A 20,803-nucleotide genomic window follows, 5' to 3' on the forward strand; every position below is an offset into this window, starting at 1 on the left:
TAAAATAATTTCGTCCTTGAAATTTATTCATGTCACATTATTGTAGAAATAAACTTCCATCAGTTCTTTCATAGCTTCACATAGCTTTTACAAAAGTACGGATACTCTACAAATTCTTAACCAGTTGAGCATTCGTTCTTATCAGAACTTTTCCTTATTATAGTAAAAGAATTTGAACGAAAATTCCTTGAAGAATCAATTCAGTCTTGGTTACGAGAGTAGGCTCATAGTGCAGTAGTATATCCCAATTTTATTTCCGGAGTCGAGTCAGAATTTCTTAGATGAATAACTCTCATATTGCTCCTGAGGTAATTTATAGCGTTTAGACAGATGTTACTGATATTGCTTTTTATACAAGTATATCTTCAACGGATGGAAACTTTGGTTTACTCGTTACAGATAGGGATTCAGCCCTGGAGTTCCAGCTCAGAGAGGTACGATTATAGTCTAGGGGCATGTACCGATCAGACATATTTTGACATTCGACCGGCCGGTCTATCATAAATTTTTTTTGACTCAAACCAAAGCTCTGATACCAATAAATGTAACCCCCTCAGACCGATGCGGATAACCTGATCCGATCTGAAGTGTCACATTAGGGCCACCGGAGTGACCCACTGTAAAAATAGTGGAAAATTTAAAACTTTTATTAAAACATGTAACCCATAATTGCTTTATCAGCATTCAGAAATAAAAACAGATTTTTAGACTCGTATATAAAACAAAATACAATTACATGCCCCTAATCACATGTATCATACTCTGTAAGCAACGCCGGAAGAACTCCCTTATTGATGACGATAGTTGCACTAGTACAATTCTTTTAACCTGCAATGGTGAGTAATAGAGTGAGCTTCGGAAAGCTCAGTAATACAGAACTACCAAGTGATGCTAAAGGACATGCAGATAAATGTGAAGCCATAATTTCCTTATCGAATCAAACGTATACCAGTTTACAAGATAATATGGGATTCCATTAGTAGTTCATCGAGTAGAAACCATGAAGATCACAGTTCATAGGAAGCATTCATAGTATCACTTTTTCATGAGATCAAATAGGATGTCTAGTGTGTTCCAACAGTACGATAAAATCATAGTAGGTACAATAAACGAGTAATAGTTCAGTAAATCATCATAAAATCATAATGAAGTTTCACTTTTGAAACTCGTAGTTTAAATCCTTTTCATGTACACTATCCGCAGTTCCTCAGAACTACGTCCGTAGGGCTTACCTTAAGCACACAGCAAAAAGGAAGTCACCTAAGGATAGGCTTTGGGCCTGTATCCTTAGGCCCGTAAGTCTATAGGGTTTACCCTAAGCACACGGCAAAAGGGAGCCAACCTAATGGAGCATCTTGGGGCCCGTGAGCCTACCCAAGAGTCACATTAGGTCCGTAATCATCGTTATCATATATCAGTGAAAACCAATAATCATATATCAGACATAGTCCATAAACCATCACCGTAAGTCGGTGCATCATAAAACAATAACCATAGGTTTTAGTGTACCACATTTTAAAACAGATAAAATAATTATGTAGTACATAAGGAACACACTAAAGGATCCAAGTATTTTTCAGAGGCATTTTGTAATTATCGGTAAGGATAACATGAAGCTTGTGCAATTTGATCAGATTCTGAGAACAAGGTCCTATTGGACAGAATCGATTATTAACCGATCTAATCAGACATTAAAATTTAATACTTTAGAATTACACTATGGTTCATGTACATCAGGAAAGCGTTCCAGAATGCCCAAAGTGATTTGAGCTAATAAAGGAGAAACAAAGCTTCAAGACATTTACAATCCATGTTAGTCGATTGGTTTATCGAACAATTCGAACTGAACAAGCTCCCTAAACTAATGCATGTGGACCCGTCAATTTACTGCCTTTTCAGAGTATTTACTCTTTAATACAAAAAATTCTTGTCCATAAATCATATTCGTAATCATCACTGAATAGATCTTCCAATAGTCTTTATTTCATTTCCATATTTCAACGATATCAGGAAATATATACGTACTTGATTCATGTTTTATGACCCATAAGGATAATTCATCATGTAAGTTCAACAGTGTTCCCATACTCATCAAATCACCTATTTAATCCTCAGTTATTGAGGTTACTCATTTGGTTTATCAGTCAAGTCTATCCTGATTACTTCAAAGCTTTCCAGATAATCCAGACGTTTCTAAATTTCAGATATATATATTGTACTTTCGTTTAATTTAATTTGGTCTTCGTGGTTGATTTGTCTAACAAATATCCATTTCTTATTATCGAATGCGACTTAGAGTTGAGTTGAGCTGAGTACTTTCAAAATTATCATCGAACCACACTTGAGAAGACGAACACACATTCAAGTAACATCTATACATTTTAGGTACTGACATATACACTAGCATTGATTGCTCGACTTAATATGTGATCCATAAATTTTAAGAGCAGTACCATATCCATGTTTATTTGGATTCCTTAATTAATCCAACACTTCTACTAATTTTAGGTCATAAGGGTATTTTGGTCATTCTGGTGCCCAGTTTCATTCCATTATTTTCAGAGCTCGAGGATATCCAATCATTACTGAGCTTGGTAATATTCTTGAGTCTTTTTCATTACAGGGGTATTCTGGTTATTTTACAGATCCGGTGTATTTCAATTCTTTCCTTCAATTCTGTCTTATTATTTAATTCCAACTTATCATTTATTCCAGACCTTTCAAATAATTCTGACAAAAGAGCACTCTCAATAATTTATTCTTAACTCAAAGATTTTCAGATCGATTTTCTTCTCAGAAGTTACCAACAGGTTATCAGAAATTTTCTGTCTAAAGACAGGATCTTAACAATTAAATCCGTAATTAATTGAGTTAAGTACAAATCCTCAAAGAACTTTCTCATTCAGGGTCAACTCGAGCTATTTTTACCTTTCAAGGGCATTTTCATATTTTCTTAACTAGATGATTTCGGTATTAACTCTTAACGAGCATACGTATAATTTAAAGATCCTATGGTTAGTTGTTTCCTCGAACATTCTCTGATCTTGAAATGATTCCTCAACAGACTTCTAGTATCTTGCATAATCCCTATTGGAATTAAAAACCGGTTATCCATAATTTCCAAGTAAAACTAACATTTCTTATGCACATCAATAAATTTATCGGATCAATATGTCTTTTTAGATTTACTAATCCACTTCCAGGGACAATTCTTGTCATTTTCCAACATAAGGGTAATTTCATAATTTTACCTAATCGAAATATTCTCATAATTTCCCATATAAGTACCTTTAACATTTAACCTTTGATGATATAAAATATAAGTTACAAATCCAGAGCTGATTTCTTTATCACCAATCACAAACTTGTAATTTAATTCTAACAATTCATCAATCTATTATATTAGTCATTCGATCCGTATTTAGTTGCAAAATTTCTACCACATTCATATCAAATGTATAAATTATTCAACTCCACAAAAGTGATCAACATTATCTTATTCATGCATTTACCAATATTAACATGTTCCATAAAGCATAAAGAGGTAGCAAAATATTACCTCGATTTCTTTGCCATACTGATTAACCATTAAATTCCATTTGAACGCCCTCGATCTTGAAATCAACTTCCAATATTTTCCTCATGATCCAGGTCATTAAAATTACTAAATCGTATCCAAATAATTTCCTCGACATAAAGATAGCTTATTAGAATTGAAATAATAATTTGTAAACCCAATTAGTATAATAGAATACATGTGGGGTTACTTTAATAATTAATCACTAAAAATTAGGGACTGAACCGAATTAATTTGTACTATTGAGCCATAAACTAAAACTAGAGGAAACTATGAGACAAGACCAAGTTCTTACCAAGACTTGAGGACTCATGATGATTTTCCACTTATTTTAATAACCAACCACGTGAATTTCCTTGGGAATCATAACTCCCTTTTTCAAATAATTGATGTGTGAAGCATTACCACATAACTCACATGGAGTGTCCCTTTCATGCACTACTCTTAATTATTAAATCTAGTTCTATTATGTGGCAATGAACCAAATACCAAAGCATCCTCTATGCATGTTACGTGTCGCATGGCCAGTTGCACCGACTGTTTGCTGCTCTCCCTTTCCCCGTGGACTCTGCAGCTCATTACAAAGCCACTCAGGTTCAGGTTAATGCTTGAGTTTTCCCCAAAGTAACCAGCTCTGTGGCCTTAAAGATCGGAACGAAGAATCAACCAAGCTCCCGATTTGGATTTGGCAACCCAATCGCAACCTGTTGATGGTACAAAGAGCGTAGTTATTTGGACGCCGCAATAGCCGAGCCGAACAGAACGTATATCTTCATCTTCCATCATTTCCTTCCTCAGAAGAGTAGTACCATAACCGATTTGCCTCACCAAAGAAAGATCAAACTTGTTAACAACAATCTGCTTAGCCATGGCAAGAACAATCGGATGCACAACCCATAAATGAGTTATTCTATACTTCTCTATATTCCTAAAAAAACATCCTAAAGTCAAACCTGGACATTGACACCAACGAATTCCCCTTCTGCAGCTGTTCGTAAGCTATAACTGCCAGCTCACACACATGGGACATTGAAAATACACACAAGTAAACCCGATGCATATTCCTCGCAAGTTCTTGATCCATGGTTACCATCAAAGCCGCTGCAATGAAATTCCAGTGTTAAAACAACACCCTTAACCTTGTTTAACAACTCTGGGACAGTCACAACAAGCTTGGGAATGGAATATTTGACTTGTTTGGAGAGTTCATGGAGAAAATACAAGGGGTTGATCATTGTAGAAATGGCGCCTATGGCAGTTACATCGAAGAAACCAAGAGGAAAGTGGATAGAATTGGGTGCAAAGATCATGACTCGATCGGTTCTGTTGACACCCAGATCAAGAAAAGCATGGGAAAGCTTGAGGACAGTGGATTTGAGTTGAGAGAAGGAGAGAGTTTCATCAGTATCAGCATCGATGAGGGCTGGTTTATCAGGGTAACAACCCATATTTCTGAATAGAAAAGAAAAATGGAAACACTTGGTTCCTTGGGGTGAAGAAGGGGTAGTCTTAAAAACCAGAAAATATCATCTCTTCATAGCCAAATTTCCTCATCAAAACCTTTTCTTTTCTCCTTTGGCCAAGCAAATCCTTATGTTAGAGATATACCAGAATTCCATAAATAATGGCCAATCACGTTAAACAAAGAAATATTATAAAACAAACCCCAAGATATTTTATAAATTTATGTTTCTAAATGTTTTGAATAAAATAATAATAAATGAATTATTTCTTTAAATCAATCACTCATCCCTTATCTTGAGATTTATATATATAAAAACAAATCACTCCCATGTATTCAATCAGTCACTTATCTTGAAATATATATATAAAAACAAATCACTCCCATGTATTCAATCAATCACTTATCTTAGCTTTATAAATCCAATACACATATTTATCCATGTGATAAAATATTTCACTTTCTTAATTTATGTACTAAAAAAATATTTAGTAATTCAAAAGCGGACTTTTTTTTTAAATACTCATTCGATAAAAAAATACTATATACAAATTCCCAATACAAAGTAGTTTATAACTTATTCAGTATCATTATTAATATGGAAGAAACATAACCCCTAAATTGGGGTGTTACATTAAGTATCGATACTGGAAGAATAATATCGATACTAGATGAATTAGGGAAAATTTAGGGGCTTCAGGAAGGAAATATCGAGACTATTAGGAGAGTATCGATACTCAGAGAGTACAGTTGAGCCTCTTTTTTAGTAACAATAGTAATTTTTGTACCGATACGCATAGGGGTATCAATACTGCAAGTAGAGTATCAATATTACTCTCTTTGGATGGTCAGATTAGACTCGGTTAAGGACTGTAAGAGTCAGGGATGATCTGAAATGGTAAAACTTAGTATGTGGGGGCTTATAAGGCCAAAGGGACCCAGAGACACTCATAGGTGTAGGTTACAACCAAAGTAACCATAGTGGGCGTACTGTGTCCAAGCATCTTCAGTTGAACATATAGAGAATACCTAAGAACGAATGACTATTACAGAGGATATAATAGTGATCATTATGATGAAATAATCAGATTATGAAATAACAAAGTTACGTACTATAAGGATGTTAGTGAATGTTGAAAGTACAATTTCCATCAAATTCAAGAGTGGATTGAGAAAAAACATAGTAAGAGCAACTAGATTTTTGCTACCCACTAATAAACCCTAGTCAAGTATCGGGCTAGTTAGTGTTGTAGGTAGCGAACAACAATCACAATAATCATCATAAAATCACAAAACGGATACAAACTTCTCTAGAGGCAAAGAATGACTAAAATACCCTTATATTATGATGACCAGAGTAAAGCATCTTAATAACTAAGAGCAGTAACTGTAACACCCATCTCTCGTATACATTTCCATACACGAGATACAAATGTCACATCACTTTTAAAATATTTTTCCTCAATTGAAAACCCGTAAAATTTTGTTTCCAAATTTCTTAAAACATAACATTTATTTTATATACCGTAAAAAATTAATTAGAATATGTTACGAGGTTCTACTTAATACAATTCATAGCATTTTTCATACTTTAATTACATGCCAACTAAGTTTTTCAAAATAAACCGGATTGTCCATTTGTTACTGACGAGTCAACCTTAATTGATGATAGTTGCTGCTACTGTTGCATTCCTTACTCATCTATTCTCTGGCTTCGCCTATTCATGAAATCAACACATGTTAACTATTTACTTAGTGAGACATAGTATTTTAAAGAAACATTAATGTAAACATAAGTATATCATGATTATTTGGTTACGAAACAATTCGTATCATCCATAAGGATTATATAATTCCCTATTATATAAACCATATTTCTTTCATACTATCATCATCAACATTCTGAGTATGTCCAATATACCTTTCTTTACGTATATTTTTCCCATTATTTTTTAGTAATTATTCATTATTTTTAGTTATGGCATCCTTTCATGACTTTAATACTCCGTTATGCATTTCATTTATGGCATCCTTTCATGCCTTTAATGCACCGTTATGCATTTCATTTATGGTATCCTTTCATGCCTTTAATGAACCGTTATCCATTTTATTTATGACATCCTTTCATGCCTTTAATGCACCGTTATGCATTTTATTTATGGCATCCTTTCATGCCTTTAATGCACCATTATACATTTTATTTATGGCATCCTTTCATGCCTTTAATGAATCGTTATGCATTTTATTTATGGTATCCTTTCATGCCTTTAATGTCCTATTTATATGCATCGAAAATATATTAAATACCATAAACATACATTAAATTGAACCCCTATAATTAAACTCATTTCAAAAATTATTCCTCTCAAATAAGCACAATAAATGTACTCACCTGATAAACATTTTCTAAAAATGTAATGAGGAATGGCTACTCAACAACTTTATCTTTTCCCTTGATCTTGCTAGATTCAGGAGCTTGGTTATGATCTATAGAAACATCCATTAAAGGCACATACCATACCAAATGTTAGTATATTCCCTAACATTTATACTTTAATAATACTCACAAGTGTTATTATTTAGATTTCTATAAAAATTTCAGCCTATCTTTAAATTCTAGGCTCAATAGTATCGGTACCCACACGATGGTATAGATACTTCTATACTATGGTACCGATACTCCCTTTCAGTATCGATACCATTTCGGCATTCTGTAAATCAATGGTTTCGATACCTTCCTCTCAGTACCGATACTTCTGTATTATGGTACCGATACTCTATTACAGTATCGATACCATTTCTACATTCTGTAAGCCTATGGTATTGATACTTTCCTCATGGTATCGATACCCATCTAATTATCGATACTAATTGCATCAGTATCGATATTGTTCAACTGATTTCTTCCAATTTAAGCCTATAGTATTGGTATTGTTCTTCCAATACCGATACCCCTACCCAGATTTACCATTTTTCAGCCTGATTTTTACTAATTTTCCCTTTAAATCTGACTCTTTCCTCCAACAGTGCTATTAAACTCTTCTTTACTTAACCCAACTAACTTTCCTTCATTTAACCTCTTATAACTTCTAAAATTTCTAAAGAGCATCTCAACTCAAGAATCTTACCACTTTTTCTAACATGTTTTTAATCATATCCAATGCTTCTAATCTCTTATTCACTCCTTTAACAAGTTAAATATACTAATAAACTTGAACAAAAACTAATATATCAACATATCATTTAAAAACCCATTTCCCTAAATCTCAAATAAAACTTTCACCTCTTAGTTTTAATCTTCTTTAACCCTTCCTTAGGCTTATATATCACTTAATGCTATAAAAGCCAACCAAAATCGAAAGGAAAAACTAGTTGAATGAAGTTTACCTTATTTCTATAGAGGAAAGCACAACCCACGGGAGGAAGAAGACGAGGAATAAGTAACTTAGCTTCAATTTTAACTTTTGCCCTTTTTCTTAAATCTCTAATCTTTAAAAATGAAATTTTTAATTTCATTTCATTCTAAAAGACCAAAAGACCCTTCTGTTGGGACCGTCGGCGCACCCCACGGCACAGCGGAAACAAAACTCGACGTTCTCACCAGCGATCCAAGTACGTAAAACCGAAATCGGGAGGAAGAGATGCGAATACTTACAGTGGGTTCCTTGAATAACAACAATAACAACAGTTAATACTGGTGGCGTAGATCGGTTCGAATCGTAAGCCTCCATGAAATCACGTATCGGCCTCTACTCAATTCACCCAATTGAGACCAATTTTATTTTCCCCAAAACTATTTTAAGAGAAAACGATTGAAGGTTTATGTGTGTGTGTTAAAAAATGGTTGCTAGACCTAACACACCCTTTTATATCCATTACCCTAACATCTTAGGGGTTTTAAAATTATTTCAAATTAACAATAAAAATATTATTTAATTAATTTAATTAAATATACATTAAAGACTTATAATCTGAATTATAATCTTTAATGTTTATTTAAAAACTTATTTAATTATTCTGAATTATACATACCAATTAAAAGAGTTGTAATCTAAATTACATTCTTTTAATGCTTATTATATTCGGATAATTAAAATCATATGTATATCAAATATACATATCATAACTCTAGATATATTTTAGTAACATACAATAAATTGTACATCTTTGCTCTTTTCAATCTTAGGTTGTGACCCTGTAGGTTCTTGTAATGTTAGTAGTAATTATTAGAACAATTCTAATATTACATACAATGAGTGAAATCTAGCAATATATCATTGTCACCTAAGTTGCAAGAAATTATGATTCGACATATCATCTTCGTGATTAACTTTTTTATGTATTACATCCTTTTGTCCTTTATATCTAGAATAGGCTCAAGTCTTAGAATAGTCACACTTGTATAGCTCATATATTGTTTCTTGATATCTAGAGTAGATTATAATTAACGAATATGATATCACATATCAACCTACTCGAGCATGGCCATGCATTTATAGTCTCACTCAATCAAGTGGCCTGTGATATATTTCCTATTATGTAGGAAGGACAAATCCTATCTTAACCATATACACCCCACTACATATATCAAAATATATTCAATACCAATATTTATAGTGCAACTAGTTACAGAGCATGTTTAACTGTATCAAAACATACAACAATATATGTTGGGATGACATTGATTTCAAGTCTGAGGATCCTATATATAGTCATCACCATGAGCAATGTTATGATCGTTACATAATAATCCAAGACATATTCTCATAATAGGTCAATCCAATACATTGTTCTCTAACAATATAATCATGTATCAATTCTGACATTTGTATGTCAATTACAACTCCTTGTCATCAATCAATAACATGTTAGTCTTAAGCGTATTATTATTTTCCATGCCCATAATAATACTTGACTATGGATCTTTTAATAATGTTAGTATATGGACTTTATTATCTTTTAGTTTATGTTAAACACAGACACATAACTGAAAATAATAGTGCCAATGCCTTTATTCAATATAATCGGTAAATAAATATATTATTACAATCATCATATGATTGGTCTTAGGGCATACTCTAACAATCTCCCACTAACACTAAGACCAATCACTCACATATCTAATACTGAGTGACTCAGTGTGACGATCATGCCTCTGTTGTGTAAGAGGCTTCGTCAAGGGATCAACAATGTTGTCATCCATGTGTACTCTGCATATTTCCACATCTCCTCGATCTATGATATCTCGAATAAGATGAAAGTGCCTAAGAATATGTTTGGATCGTTGATGAGATCTGGGTTCCTTTGCTTGTGCAATGGCTTCATTATTGTCACAACGGAGTTCTACAGTATCTGATATACTGGGAACAACCCCTAATTCTAATATAAACTTCTTGATCCAAACAGCCTCTTTTGTTGCTTCACTGGCTGCAATGTATTCAGCCTCTGTTGTAGAATTAGCTATTGTGTCTTGCTTCAAACTTTTCCAGCTCACAGCACCTCCATTAAGACCAAACACAAAACCTGATTACAATCGTGAGTCATCCTTGTCAGTTTGGAAGCTGGCATTAGTATAACCTTTTATACTAAGCTTTTCCTCCCCTCCATAGACAAGAAATTTATCCTTAGTTTTCCACCAGGGTTCACTTGATACCGACTCGTCATGCTTAAAGCATATGATACATCTGGTCGAGTACATATCATGGCATACATAATTGAACCAATAACCAAAGCATATGTAATCTTATTCATCCGTTCTCTTTCTTGTGGAGTTGAAGGACACATTTCCTTTGAAAGAGAAATGCCATGTCTCATAGGAAAAAATATTTTCTTGGATTCTTCCATACTGAACCTTTTTAGCACTTTGTCTATATATGTACTTTGACTGAGACCTATAAGTTGTCTTGATCTATCTCTATAGATCTTAACTCCTATGATATACACTGCCTCACCCAAATCTTTCATAGAAAAACAACTACCTAACCAAGTTTTAACATACTGTAAAGTAGGTATATCATTTCTTATGATGAGTATGGCGTCTATATACAGGATTAGGAAAGAAACAATGCTCCCACTAGCCTTCTTATAAACACAAGGCTCATCTTCATTTCTGATAAAACCAAACTCTTTGATTGAATCATTGAAACGAAGATTCCAGCTTCGAGAAGCTTACTTTAGTCCATAAATAGACCTCTATAGCTTACAAACCTTTCCAGCATTTCTTGGAATAACAAAACCTTCTGGTTGTGTCATATACACATCATCTTCAAGTTTTCCATTAAGGAAAGCGGTTTTGACTTCCATTTTCCATATTTCATAATTATGGAATACAACTATTGCGAGCAAGATCCGGATGGACTTAAATATAGCTACAGGGGAGAATGTTTCATCATAGTCTACACCATGAACTTTTCAAAAACCTTTAGCGACTAATCGCCCCTTGTATGTTTGTACATTACCATCCATGTCAGTTTTCTTCTTTAAAACCCATTTACACCCTATAGGTTTGACCCCTTCAGGTGGTTCAACCAAAGTTCATATTTGGTTTACTGATATGGAATCCATCTCAGATCTCATGTCCTCAAGCCATTTCTCAGAGTCTAGGGTAGACACTACCTCTTGATAAGTCCTGGGCTCATCTTGATCCATAAGAAGAGCATCTCCATGTGTTGTAACGAGAAATCTAAATCTCTCAGGTGCACGACGTTCTCTTGTGGATCTACGCAGTGGTTATGTTTCTAAATCTGTTAAATGCTCCTCAACAACTTGTGAAACATGCTCAACTTCAGGTTCATTTATCTGTTGTTCTTGAACTTCTCCAAGTTCAATATTTCTACCCTTCCCTTTCTTTGAGAGTTATGGTGTCTTTTGAACCGATTTAGATATAACACGATTTAGTGTGAAAGTGGTTGTTTCAAGTGCATGTCCCTAAAAAGAAGTCAGAAGATCACTATGACTTATCATCGATCAAACCATGTCTAACAGTGTTCGATTCCTTCTTTCAAAAACTCCATTCCACTGTGGTGTACCAGGTGGCGTAAGCTGTGAGACAATCCCACATTCTTTCAGGAGTTCATCAAACTCTATGTTTAAGTATTCTCCACCTCGATCTGATCGAAGTGCCTTAATACTCTTGCCTAGTTGATTTTGTACTTCATTTTTAAATTCCTTAAACTTTTCAAGGGCTTCAGATTTATGGCCATAAGATAAATATACCCATACCGACTGAAGTCATCAGTGAAAGTAATGAAGTAATGGAATCCACCTCTGGCTTGTGTATTCATTGGTCCACATACATCATTATGTATTGACCCCAATAAATCACTTGCTCGCTCACCTTTACTATTAAAATGAGCTTTAGTCAACGATTGACATATGGATTTCGTAAAATCCTTGCAGCAACAAACTGATTGAAAAACATATTAACAAATTAACATATTAATCTTTGCGGTTATCGATTCAAATAATGATATCAACATATTTATCGAAATTGATAAAACTAGAACATGCATCTCATACATATCGCATCATCCAAGAATTTAACCCGAATTTGGATCGTACAAGTAGCTCTGATACCATTGTTAGGACAGTCGGCGCACCCCACGGCGCAACGAAAATAAAACTCAACGGTCTCACCAGCGATCCAAGTACGTAAAACCGAAATCGAAAGGAAGGGATGCGAATACTTATATCGGGTTCCTTGAATAACAGCAAGAAAATCAGGGAATACTGGTGGTATAGATCAGTTCGAATCGTAAGCCTCCATGAAATCACGTCTCGACCTCTACTCAGTTCACCCGATTGAAAGCAATATTTGTTTTCCCCAAAACTATTTTGAGAGAAAACGACTGAAGGTTTATGTGTGTGTGTTAAAAAACGGCTGCTAGACCTAACACACCCTTTTATATCCATTAACCTAACATCTTAGGGTTTTTAAAGTTATTTCAAATTAACAATAAAAATATTATTTAATTAATTCAATTAAATATACATTAAAGACTTATAATCCGAATTATAATCTTTAATGTTTATTTAAAAACTTATTTAATTATTCTGAATTATACATACCAATTAAAAGAGTTGTAATCTAAATTACATTCTTTTAATGCTTACTTATTATATTCGGGATAATTAAAATCATATGTATATCAAATATACATATCATAACTCTAGATATATTTTAGTAACATACAATAAATTGTACATCTTTGCTCATTTCAATCGTAGGGTGTGACCCTGTAGGTTCTTGTAACGTTAGTAGTAATTATTAGAACAATTCTAATATTACATACAATGAGTGACATTTAGCTATAAATCATTGTCACCTAAGTTACAAGAAATTATGATTCGACATATCATCTTCGTGATTAACTCTTTTATGTATTACATCCTTTTGTCCTTTATATCTATAATAGGCACAAGTCTTAGAATAGTCACACTTGTATAGCCCATCTATTGTTTCTTAATATCTAGAGTAGATTATAATTAACGAATATGATATCGCATATCAACTTATTCAAGCATGGCCATGCATTTCTAGTCTCACTCAATCAAGTGGCCTGTGATATATTTCCTATTATGTAGGAAGGACAAATCCTATCTTAACCATATACACCCCACTACATATATCGAAATATATTCAATAACAGTCTTTATAGTGCAACCAGTTACGGAGCATGTTTAACTGTATCAAAACATACAACAATATATGTTGGGATGACATTGATCTCAAGTCTGAGGATCATACATATAGTCATCACCATGAGCAATGTTATGAGCATTACATAATAATCCAAGACATATGCTCATGATGGGTCAATCCAATACATTGTTCTCTAACAATATAATCATGTATCAATTCTGACATTTATATGTCAATGACAACTCCTTGTCATCAATCAATAACATGTTAGTGTTAAGCGTATTATTATTGTCCATGCCCATAACAATACTCGATTATGGATCTTTTAATAATGTTATTATATGGACTTTATTATCTTTCAGTTTTATGTTAAACACAGACACATAACTAAAAATAATAGTGGCAATGCCTTTATTCAATAAAATCGGTAAATAAATATATATTATTACAATCATCATATAATTGGTCTTTAGGCATACTCTAAAACCTTTCGATTATCATTTTCTTACTAATTGGCCCTACTCAAATCATTACTTATACTTTAACATTTATTAAATTAAACTTTCAAAATTTTAAATTCTTTAAAAATAGTCACTGGCCTACCATTTGGTGTATTACAATTCTTCCCCTTAAGAAAATTCGTCCTCGAATTTAAAGAAGTACATGAAACAAAGAGATGTGGAAATTGCTTCCTCATGCCCTCCTCTCTTTCCCAAGTAGCTTCCTCTACCTTAAGATTTTTCCAGAGCACTTTAACTAATGGAATACTTTTGTTGCGCAATTCCTTGTTTGTTTATCCAAGATCCGTACAGGTTCCTCCTCATAAGTTAAATATGGTCGTATTTCTATCTCTTCAGGCGTGAGGATATGGGATGGATCTGATTTGTACCTTCTAAGCATCGATACATAGAAAACATCGTGGATCTTGTCCATATATGGAGGCAACGCTAATTGATAAGCTACAAGTCCAACCCTTTTCAAGATCTTATAAAGTCCAATGAATCTCAGACTCAATTTTCCTTTTCGCCCAAATCGTTATACCTTCTTCCAGGGTGACACTTTCAGAAACACCTTATCTCCCACTTGAAATTCAATTTCTTTTCTTTTCAGATCAGTATAAGACTTTTGTCAATTGGAGGCTATCTTTATATTGCCCTGTATAATTTTTAATTTCTCCTCTATTTCTTTAATCAACTCCGGCCCGATTAGATTTCAGTCTTTTAGTTCAATCCAATTTATTGGAGTTCGGCACTTTCTCCATACAAAGCTTCATAAGGGCAATCTTAATACTCGATTGGTAACTATTTTTATACGTAAATACCTTTCCCATGATGCTTTAAACTCAATCATTCATGCTCTTAGCATATCCTCTAGTATCTGGATAGCTTGTTCTAACTGCCTATCTGTCTGCAGATGAAAAGCTGTGCTGAAGTTTAATCGAGTACTCAATGCCTCATGTAACGACTTCCAGAATCTTGAAGTAAACCATGGGTCTCGATCGGACACTATTGATATAGGCACTCCATTTAGTCTGACTATCTCTTATATATATATCTCTATGTATTCTTATCCATCAAGTAATCTACTCGAACTGGAATAAAATGAGTTGTCTTGGTAAATCGATCTACAATTACCCATATGGAGTCTTTTTTACTTGATGATAAAGGTAGCCCTGAAATAAAATCCATTATAACTTATTCCAATTTCCATTTAGGAATGGATATTGATTGTAGCAATCTAGATGGCACTTTATGTTCAGCTTTCACTTGCTGACATGTCAAACATTTTACCGTAAACTCCAATATAGCTTTTTTCATACTATACCACCAATAACGACTTTTAAATCCTAATACATCTTATTCCCACCTGGGTGCATCGTTAAAGGACTACAATGTGCCTTGATAAGAATATCTTTCTTCAATTCCTCAATATCGGGAATGTAAAGTCATCCCTGATAATATAAACATCTATCAGCTCTCATTTCAAAGTCTATGGTTTCTTCTTTTTCTATTTGTATCGTCCTTTACATCTCTTTTACCCAATCCAAAAGCATCGACTTTAACTTAAGTTCAGCAAACAAGGCACCGTCTTCCTTTAAAGACATATACACATTCAAAGCCCGTATGGTGGCAAAAGTCTTTTGGCTAAGTGCATCTGCTACCATATTCGCCTTTCCGGGGTGATAATCGATAATTAAATCATAATCCTTTAAAAGCTCGATCCACCTTCTTTGCCTCAAGTTCAGCTCTTTCTGAGTCAACATATACTTTAGACTCTTGTGATCCGTATAAATATGGCACCGCTCACCATACAAATAATGACGCCAGATTTTCAAGGCAAACACAATTGCTGCCAATTCCAAATCGTGTGTCGGGTAATTTTTCTCGTGAATCTTCAACTATCTTAACGCATAAGCCACAACTTTTTCATCTTGTATCAGCACACACCCCAATCTATTATGGGATGCATCACTAAAAACTACAAAATCTTTACCTGACTCTGGTTGCACAAGTACATTAGCCTCTGTTACTATTCTCTTTATACTTTCAAAACTTTCTTGGCATTTCTCTATCCAAATAAAAGGCACATCCCTTCTTAACAACTTAGTTATCGGCAACGCTAACATTGAAAAGTTCTTTACAAACCATCTATAATAACCAGCAAGCCCCAATAAACTCTTAACTTTAGAAACATTCTTTGGGGTTCGCCAATCCACTAAAGGTTGGATCTTCCTAGGATATAATCTTATGCCTTTTGTGGATACTATATGACCAAGGAAAGAAATTTCAGCTAACCAAAATTTGTACTTTGATAATTTGTCATACAACTTCTTTTTGCGAAGTGTCTGAAGAACCACCTGAAGATGAGCATTATGTTATTCTCTTAACTTGGAATACACCAAAATATCGTATATAAATACACTACAAATTGATCCAAGTAAGGTTCAAATACTCAGTTCATCAAGTCCATAAATGTTGCAAGAGAATTAGTCAATCCAAATGGCATCACTACAAATTCATAGTGCCCATACCAAGTCCCAAAAGCTATTTTTGAAATATCATCCTCTTTGATCTTTAATTGATGGTACCCCTGCCTTAAGTCTATCTTAGAAAACACCGCTGCTCCTTTCAGTTGATTGAACATATCATCAATCCTCGAAAAAGGATACTTGTTCTTTATTGTTACTTTATTTAACTGGCGGTAATCGATGCATAACCCATCCTTCTTTTTCACAAACAGCATAGGTGCTCCCCAAGGAGAAACAATGGGTCTTACAAATCCGTTATCTAGTAGATCTTGCAGTTGGCCTTCTAATTCTCTCAATTCAGTCGGAGTCATCCGATATGGAGCCATAGAAAGAGGTTCAGTGCCTGGGTAAACCTCAATCCTGAATTCTACTTCACAATCTGGAGGTAATCCAGGTAACTCCTCGGGAAAAACATCAAGAAATTCCCTAACTGTGGGCATATCTTTTACTTTAACTTCTGATATTCGAGTATCTATCACATTGTCTAGAAAAGCTATACATCCTTTTGACATCATTTTCCTTGCAGTCATGGCTTATATCACTTTTGATGGTGATTTTTCTTTTTGGCTAATCACTACAATTTCTGAGCCTTTTGGATCTTTTAGAAACAATAATTTTTTGCGACAATCGACCCATCGATAATGTGAAGACAACCAACCCATCCCTAAAATAATTTCAAATTCTTTGAAGGGCAACTCCATCACGTTTGCCAGGAACACAATCCATTGGATCTTTATAGGGAAATTTCTACATACCCGAGTTACTCTCGCACTGTGACCCATAGGGTTTACCGCTATCATCTCACTAACAATTGGTTCTAAAGGAATTCCTCTAGCTCTAAAAAAAATGTACTAATGTATGAGTGTGTAGAACATGGGTCAACTAAAACAAATACAAGCTCATCAAAAAGATGGAAAGTACTTTTTATGATTTCGGGGTCATTTCGATCCTCATTAGTCTTGATGTTGTAAATTCTAACCCTCTCTGCATTGAATCAGATTGTCCCCTGGATCTACCCCTTTCTCTAATTCTATTAGAGGCTTCTATCGATCTTTCCGATTGAACTAAATTGTCCCCAGATTTCTTAGGACAATTTCGGGCAAAGTGACCCATCTCGCCACATTGAAACAAGCTCCACTAAGAAGTTTGCATGCTCCACGGTGCAATTTACCACATGTTTGACATGGAGTCCTTTCCCCCGATGCTCTACCTGAGCTAACAGCAAAAGACTAAGATTGTTTTTTTTTGTGAAGCTGCCGTAGAACTATCTCTATCAATATTTTAACATAATGGGGAGTTGAAGGCATTCCCACTCTTTTTCTCATCTAAAAACCCTGTTCTGCAGTTAAAGTCTCTTCTTGAGCACTTTCAATAGCCTTGGCTCGATTTATGACCTCTTGTAAACTTGGCAAGTTTAAAGCCAACATCATCTCTTTTAACTTTGGCCTCAAACCCTTTATAAACCAATCACGTCGCATTTTATCATTTGAAACCACTTCTATATCAAAACAGATCAACTTATTGTACTCAGCCTCGAACTCATGTATGACTCTATCACCTTATTTCAAGTTAAGGAACTTTAACAGCATTGCACATTTGAACTGCTCACCCACATACTTGTTCTTGAATTCTTCCAAGAAGAATTGTCAGGTCACTTGCTCTGGTGTTGCATACATCGTAGTATTTAACCACCATACTCGAGCTGATCCTCTAAGTAAAAATACAACTCCTCCCAAATTTTATGGATCCGAGCATTGAAGACTTTTGAGCATTATTATAACATCATTTAGCCATAAGTCAACCTCTATAGGATCCTCACCCTCTTCTCCTCGGAACTCTGGAGCTCCCAAGCTCTTCAGCTCTTTTGGAATCAATATCCTCGGTGTTGGAGGAGAAGAGGAGGTTGAAATCGAGTCAGTATGGCATCAAGAGCTTTCATAAAAGTTCCAAAATCAGGCACCGAAATCCCCTGATGTGCAGGTGCACTAGCATTTTCAGATGGGGTCGGTTGTTCATTATTAGCCTCATAACTTTCGCTATCAGTTCATTCTCTCATCTCTTGGTCTCCCGCTCTTTGCGAGTTCGAAGATTTTGACATCTATTAAAGCATACATAATAATAATAGTACAATTAGTAAGGAGTGTCATCAATCATACTCTAATGACACCATATCAGTAATATTGACAATCATAATGGCATGTAATCCCTTTTCTATTTACAAATAAAATTGGTTTCTGTTGAGAATCAGATAAATCTGTAGCTCTAATACCAATAAATGTAGCACCTATCTTCCGTATACCTTTTCGTACAAGAGATACAGATGTCACATAACTTTTAAAATATTTTTCCTCAATTGAAACCCCATAAAAATTTGTTTCCAAATTTCTTAAAACATAATATTTGTTTAATATACCGCAAAACATTAATTAGAATCTGCTACGAGGTTCTACTGAAGTACAATTCAGAGCATTTTTCATACTTTAATTACATGCCAACTAGGGTTTTCAAAATAAACCAGATTGCCCTATTGTTACTGATGAGTCAACCTTAATTGATGATAGTTGATGCTACTGTTGCACTCCTTACTCATCTATTATATGCCTTCACCTATGCGTGAAATCAACACAAGTTAAATATTTACTTAGTGAGACATAATATTATAAAGAAACATTAATGTAAACATAAGTATATCATGATTATTTGGTTACGAAACAATTTGTATCATCCAGAAGGATTAGATAAGTCCCTATTATCTAAACCATATTTCTTTCATACTATCATAATCAACATTCTGAGTATGTCCAGCATACCTTTCTTTACGTACATTTTCCCATTATTCTTTAGTAATTGTTCATTATTTTCAATTATGGAATCCTTTCATGCATTTAATGCACCATTATGCATTTCATTTATGGCATCCTTTCATGCCTTTAATGCATCATTATGTATTTCATTTATGGCATCCTTTCATGCCTTTAATGCACCGTTATGCATTTTATTTATGGCATCCTTTCATGCCTTTAATGTCCTATTTATATGCATCGAAAATATATTAAATACCATAAACATACATTAAATTAAAACCTTATAATTGAACTCAACTGATAATCCTCGCTAAAAATGTAATAAGATCTGGCTACTCAACAACTGTATCTTTTCCCTTGATCTTGCTAGATTCAGGAGCTTGGTTATGATCTACACAAGAATCCATTAAAGGCACATATCATACCACATGTTAGTATATTCCCTAACATTTATACTTTAATAATACTCACAAGTACTATTATTTAGATTTGTATAACAAATTTCAGCCTATCTTTAAATTCTAGGCTCAATAGTATCGGTACCCATACCATGGTATCGATACTTCTATACTTGGTACCAATACTCCCTTTCAGTATCGATACCATTTCGGCATTCTGTAAATCAATGGTATCGATACCTTCCTCTCAGTACCGATATTTCTGTATTATAGTACTGATACTCTATTACGGTATCGATACCATTTTTGCATTATGTAAAACAATGGTATCGATACCCACCTAAGTATCGATACTAATTGTATCAATATTAATATTGTTCAACTGATTTCTTCCAATTTAAGCCTATAGTATCAATATTGTTCTTCCAGTACCGATACCCCTACCTATATTTACCATTTTTAGCCCGATTTTTACTAATTTTTCCCTTTAAATCTCTTACTTTTTCCTCCAACAGTACTATTAAACTCTTCTTTACTTAACCCAACTAACTTTCCATTATTTAACCTTTCATAGCTTTTAAAATTTCCAAAGAACATCTCAACTCAAGAATCTTACCATTTTTTCTAACATGTTTTTAATCATATCCAATATTTATAATCTCTTATTCACTCCTTTGACAAGTCAAATATACTAATAAACCTCAATAAAAACTAATATATCAACATATCATTTAAAAACTCATTTCCCTAAATCTCAAATAAAACTTCCACCTCTTAGTTTTAATCTTCTTTAACCCTTCCTTAGGCTTACATATCACTTAATGTTACAAAAGCCAACCAAAATCGGAAGGAAAAACTAGCTAAATGAAGTTTACCTTATTTCTATGGAGGAG

General features: G+C 34.0%; 1 pseudogene; it reads right to left on the reverse strand.

Moving 5' to 3' along the window:
* Positions 1–4,219: 4,219 nt before the first annotated feature.
* Positions 4,220–15,844, reverse strand: LOC120187659 (annotated as a pseudogene).
* Positions 15,845–20,803: the final 4,959 nt, after the last annotated feature.

The sequence above is a fragment of the Hibiscus syriacus genome, unplaced genomic scaffold, assembly GCF_006381635.1.
Source record: "Hibiscus syriacus cultivar Baekdansim isolate YM2019G1 unplaced genomic scaffold, ASM638163v2 tig00113725_pilon, whole genome shotgun sequence".
Lineage (NCBI taxonomy): Eukaryota > Viridiplantae > Streptophyta > Magnoliopsida > Malvales > Malvaceae > Hibiscus > Hibiscus syriacus.